Consider the following 6,000-nt stretch of genomic DNA (forward strand, 5'->3'; position numbering starts at 1 on the left):
TTTTTCGTTGTGGTGGAATATTGAATAAAGTTATTTACACAGATGATATTTTCTCTGAGTCCTTGCACAACACAACATGGGTGCTGTGGGAAAAAAATAAGCACCACTGTTGTATGGTGTACAGCATGGGGAAATTAATTTAAAAAAAAAACAAAAGTGTCTGACATCCTGTTCACCCTGAGAGAGCTAGACCAGTGACAAGGACTCTCCATGTATAAATAATGGGTGCCTTGGTGGCGAGATATCAGCCTCTGTGGGGTTATTTCACCAACCATCCCTAGTATGAGCCTAGTGAACTTCCACTGCACTCCTTCAATGGCAAGTGTGTCACTTTTTGGGGAGAGAAACCAAAATTGCCTGCAATACCCCAGGTGGGGTCTCATCAAGGCCTTGCAGAACTGCAGTAAGGCATCCTGATTTCTGAACTCATCCTCTGACAATGAAGGCCAATATACCATTCACCTTTCTAATTGTGTCCTGCATCCACTTCACTTAGAATAACAGAAAATAGGTGCAGTAGGCCATTTGGCCCTTCAAGCCTACTCCACCATTCATTATGATCATGGCAGATCATCCAACTCAACAGTCTGTTCCCACTTTTCCTCCACATCCTTCAATCCATTTAGCTTCAAGTACTATATCCAAATCCCTCTTGAAATGATACAATGTTTTTGCTTTCTGTGGTGGCGAGTTCCACAAAGGTTCACCACTCTGGGAGAAGAAATGGCTCTTCCTCTCAGTTCTAATGGCCTATCTTTAATCTGTAACTGTCTACTTTCATTGACTTGTGTACAAGGAGGGCACCCAGATCCCTCTGTATACCCACACATCCCAATATAACACCAGTTAAATAATAATCTTCCTATCTTATTTTCATACCAAAGTGTATAATTTCACACTGAGCTATGTTATACTGCATCTGCCATGTGTTTGCCCACATTCAATCTGTCTAAACCCTTTGAATCTTCCTTGCATCCTCCTCATAATTCCAAACCCTACCCAGTTTTGTCATCAGTAAACTTGGACACGTTGCAATCAAAAACAGAAATTATACACAAATATATCGCTACCCAGAGGGATCACTGAACTTGATGTGTCAATGCTGTTTTCTTTCCAGAGATGCTGCAAAACCTGAGTTCCCCTAGCAATTTGTTTTTGTTTGTTTCAGCTTTCCAGCATCCAGTTCTTTGTTTTATTTTGGAAATGTTGCATGTTGTCCCCTTATCCAGGTCAGTTATATATAGTGTAAATAGCTGGGGCCCAAGCACTGCCTGCTACTTGGAAAAGACCCATTTATACACACTTGCTGTTTCCTTCTGTCAACCAATTCTCAATCAATGCCAATAAATATTACACCCTATCCCATGTGCTTTTACTTTGTCCACTCACCTCTTATTGGAAGGACCTTATCAATCGTCTTCTGAAAATCCAAATCCACCACACATCCATTGGTTTATCTTTATTTATTCCACAAGTTACAATCTAAAAGAACTCCTGTAGATCCATTAATCATTATTTGCCTTTCATAAGCTCATACCGGCTTTGTCCAATCCCATTAAAGTTTTCCACATATTCTTTTATAATAGATTCTTAACATTTCCCCACTGATGTCAGACTAACTGGCATGAGATTCTTTCTTCCCCTCCTTTTTTAAATAGCAGGGTTATATCTAGCACACTCCAACCTGCAGGAACTGCTCCAGATTTAACAGAACTTTGGAAGATGACCGTGAATGTATCCAATATTTCCAGGGCCACTTCCTTTAGTATTCTGGGGTGTACATTATCAGGCCTTTGTGATTTCTCAGCCTTTAATCCCATTACTTTCCCCAGCGCCATTTTCTCACTAATACTGATTTCTTTCAATTCTGCCCTTTCACTGGTTCACTAACATATGTCGGAAGTTATTTGTGCCTTCTTTTGTGAAGACAGAATCAGTTCTGTTCTGACAGAAAATAAAGAACTGCAGATGCTGGAGATCTGAAACAAACAAAAACAGAAATTGCTTGAGAAATTCAGCAGGTCTTGCAGCATCTGTGGGAAGAAAGCAGAGTTAACATTTAAAGTCTGGTGATTCTTCATCAGCTCTGATGAGACCTGCTTGAATTTCTGTTTTTGTTCCATTTCTGTTTTCTGCTATTTATTTGTGCGTATTATAATTTCACCAGCTTTTGACTAGAATGGACCTACATTTGTCTTTAACAATCTTTTTCTCTTCACATATTTTAGGAGCTTTTATGGTCAGTTTCTATAATTCCTGCAATTTTACACATATTGTTATTTCCCTCCCCCACCTTGATCAAATATTGCATCCTCTTTTGCTGAATTGTAAGATGCTCCTAATCCTCAGACTTGCTGTTTTCTCTACAAATTTCTCTCTTTGGATCTAATACTATCCCAAATTTCTGTTAGAAGCCATTGTTGAGCCACCTCTCCTGTTATTTTTGCAACCAACAGGAATGCATATCTGCTGAAATGTATGTGCATGTTCTTTAATTATGATCCATTACCTATCTACAATTAACTCCTTTTGCAAGGTTCCCTAATCCATCCGTGCGAATTTGCACATCATATCCTTGTAGTTCTTTTTATTTACATTCAGGACCAAAGTTTTGGACTCAACTACTTCACTCTCCAACTTAATAAAGAATTCTATAATCTTATGATTATTCTTTCCCAAGGGACCCTACACAAAACTGTTAATTAATTCTTTCTCATTACACAGTACCTAATCTAGAGTAGCCTGTTCTGACTGATTCCTCAATGTATTGGTCTAAAAACAATCACATCCATATTCCAGAAAATCCATCTCCCCAGCATCATTGCTAGTTTGGTTCATCCAATCTATTTGTAAATTAAAGTCATGCACCCGATTTCTTGTGTAATGCCATCCCTTACATCTCCAATGCTATTTGGGGGCTTATAGACAACAATCCCAAAGCATTTGCTGCCCCTCGCTGTTCCCTATCTCCATCCATACAGATTCCAAATCATGATTTTTTTTCAGCCAATTTGCTTCCTCACTATTGTGCTGATTTCATTTTTTTTTACTAACAATGCCACCCCATCTCCTTTCTCTTTATGTCTCCTCTTCCTAAGAAAAAAATTATCTTGGGATTTTCCATTCCCATCCTTGGTCACCCTGCAGATACGTCTTTTTAATATCAACTATACCACAACCATTTATGTCTATTTGCAAAACATCTACTTTATTGCAAATGCCCTACACATTAAAACACAAACTCTTGAAATGTCTTTTGAACCCCATTATCATTTCGCATTATAGCCCGACATGTTTCTCCCTTTTTTTCCTGCTTCCATTTTGCTTGTTATCTTTTTGTCTTGTCCTCATCTTTCCATCTCTTTCTCTCCCTGTTCAGATCCCATTCCCCTATCATTCCAGTTTAAACCCTTCCTCACAGCAAACGACAGCCCATCCCTATTTTTCCAACCATGTATTGATCTAGTGTATCCTATTTACTCTGTGCTGGTGATGATAAGATTACTACACTGGAGGTCCTGCCTGCTAATTTACATGGGGTAAAAACAATGACTGCAGATGCTGGAAACCAGATTCTGGAGAAGTGGTGCTGGAAGAGCACACCAGTTCAGGCAGCATCCGAGGAGCAGCGAAATCGACGTTTCGGGCAAAAGCCCTTCATCAGGAATAAAGGCAGAGAGCCTGAAGCGTGGATAGATAAGCTAGAGGAGGGTGGGGGTGGGGAGAAAGTAGCATAGAGTACAGTAGATGAGTGGGAGAGGGGATGAAGGTGATAGGTCAAGGATGAAAATGTGTTGCTGAAAAAGCGCAGCAGGTCAGGCAGCATCCAGGGAACAGGAGGTTCGACGTTTCGGGCATAAGGCCTTCTTCAGGAATGAGGAAAGTGTGTCAGGGAGGAGAGGATGGAGTGGATAGGTGGAAAAGGAGATAGGCAGGTAGGACAAGTCCGGACAAGTCATGGGGACAGTGCTGAGCTGGAAGTTTGGAACTAGGATGAGGTGGGGGAAGGGGAAATGAGGAAACTGTTGAAGTCCACATTGATGCCCTGGGGTTGAAGTGTTCCGAGGCGGAAGATGAGGCGTTCTTCCTCCAGGTGTCTGGTGGTGAGGGAGCGGCGGTGAAGGAGGCCCAGGACCTCCATGTCCTCGGCAGAGTGGGAGGGGGAGTTGAAATGTTGGGCCACGGGGCGGTGTGGTTGATTGGTGCGGGTGTCCCGGAGATGTTCCCTAAAGCACTCTGCTAGGAGGCGTCCAGTCTCCCCAATGGAGAGGAGACCGCATCGGGAGCAACGGATACAATGAATGATATTGGTGGATGTGCAGGTAAAACTTTGATGGATGTGGAAGGCTCCTTTACGGCCTTGGATAGAGGTGAGGGAGGAGGTGTGGGCACAGGTTTTACAGTTCCTGCGGTGGCAGGGGAAGGTGCCAGGATGGGAGGGTGGGTTATAGGGGGGGCGTGGACCTGACCAGGTAGTCACAGAGGGAACGGTCTTTGCGGAAGGCGGAAATGGGTGGGGAGGGGAATATATCCCTGGTGGTGGGGTCTGTTTGGAGGTGGCGGAAATGTCGGTGGGTGATTTCTAATTCTTTATTCCTTGGAAGACTTCATCCTGTTTACTTTCACATATCTGGTACCGATATGTTTCACAACAACTATCTGTTAATTCTGAGTGAAATGGTCTGAATGTTGGTGGGTGATGTCTGATTGAGGATCAGTGTAGGGCTCAGTGCACAATGATTCCAAGGTGGGCCCAGCCTGCAGCATCCAGTGGAAGCTGCCCCGGGGAATGTGGGCCTCCTGCTGGATGCCGCTCCCCCAGACCCAGACCCCACTCTAACCGCGGCTCCACGATCAGCAACAGCTCCCCGGGCCTGACACATGCCTGGGATATACACAGCCTCTCTACCTGAAGCTCCTGCTCGAGCGGCCGGTTCCTCGCCGTGCAGCTGGAAGGTCAGCCTGAGACAGCGCCTCCCGCGGCCGGTTCCGCGCCGTGCAGCCGGAAGGTCAGCCTGAGACAGCGCCTCCCGCGGCCGGTTCCGCGCCGTGCAGCCGGAAGGTCAGCCTGAGACAGCGCCTCCCGCGGCCGGTTCCGCGCCGTGCAGCCGGAAGGTCAGCCTGAGACAGCGCCTCCCGCGGCCGGTTCCGCGCCGTGCAGCCGGAAGGTCAGCCTGAGACAGCGCCTCCCGCGGCCGGTTCCGCGCCGTGCAGCCGGAAGGTCAGCCTGAGACAGCGCCTCCCGCGGCCGGTTCCGCGCCGTGCAGCCGGAAGGTCAGCCTGAGACAGCGCCTCCCGCGGCCGGTTCCGCGCCGTGCAGCCGGAAGGTCAGCCTGAGACAGCGCCTCCCGCGGCCGGTTCCGCGCCGTGCAGCCGGAAGGTCAGCCTGAGACAGCGCCTCCCGCGGCCGGTTCCGCGCCGTGCAGCCGGAAGGTCAGCCTGAGACAGCGCCTCCCGCGGCCGGTTCCGCGCCGTGCAGCCGGAAGGTCAGCCTGAGACAGCGCCTCCCGCGGCCGGTTCCTCGCCGTGCAGCTGGAAGGTCAGCCTGAGACAGCGCCTCCCGCGGCCGGTTCCGCGCCGTGCAGCCGGAAGGTCAGCCTGAGACAGCGCCTCCCGCGGCCGGTTCCTCGCCGTGCAGCTGGAAGGTCAGCCTGAGACAGCGCCTCCCGCGGCCGGTTCCTCGCCGTGCAGCCGGAAGGTCAGCCTGAGACAGCGCCTCCCGCGGCCGGTTCCGCGCCGTGCAGCCGGAAGGTCAGCCTGAGACAGCGCCTCCCGCGGCCGGTTCCTCGCCGTGCAGCCGGAAGGTCAGCCTGAGACAGCGCCTCCCGCGGCCGGTTCCGCGCCGTGCAGCCGGAAGGTCAGCCTGAGACAGCGCCTCCCGCGGCCGGTTCCTCGCCGTGCAGCCGGAAGGTCAGCCTGAGACAGCGCCTCCCGCGGCCGGTTCCGCGCCGTGCAGCCGGAAGGTCAGCCTGAGACAGCGCCTCCCGCGGCCGGAGGAGC

General features: G+C 48.9%; 1 protein-coding gene across 1 annotated transcript in view; it reads right to left on the reverse strand.

Moving 5' to 3' along the window:
* Positions 1-4,952, reverse strand: part of si:ch211-225b11.4 (tRNA (32-2'-O)-methyltransferase regulator THADA) — a 308,818-nt gene extending 303,866 nt beyond the window's left edge. Inside the window, exon 1 of the mRNA XM_060843883.1 lies at positions 4,910-4,952. The gene's annotated coding sequence lies outside the window, so the exon portion shown is untranslated. The remainder of the gene's footprint in view (positions 1-4,909) is intronic.
* Positions 4,953-6,000: the final 1,048 nt, after the last annotated feature.

The sequence above is a fragment of the Hemiscyllium ocellatum genome, chromosome 24 (assembly GCF_020745735.1).
Source record: "Hemiscyllium ocellatum isolate sHemOce1 chromosome 24, sHemOce1.pat.X.cur, whole genome shotgun sequence".
NCBI classification, from domain to species: domain Eukaryota; kingdom Metazoa; phylum Chordata; class Chondrichthyes; order Orectolobiformes; family Hemiscylliidae; genus Hemiscyllium; species Hemiscyllium ocellatum.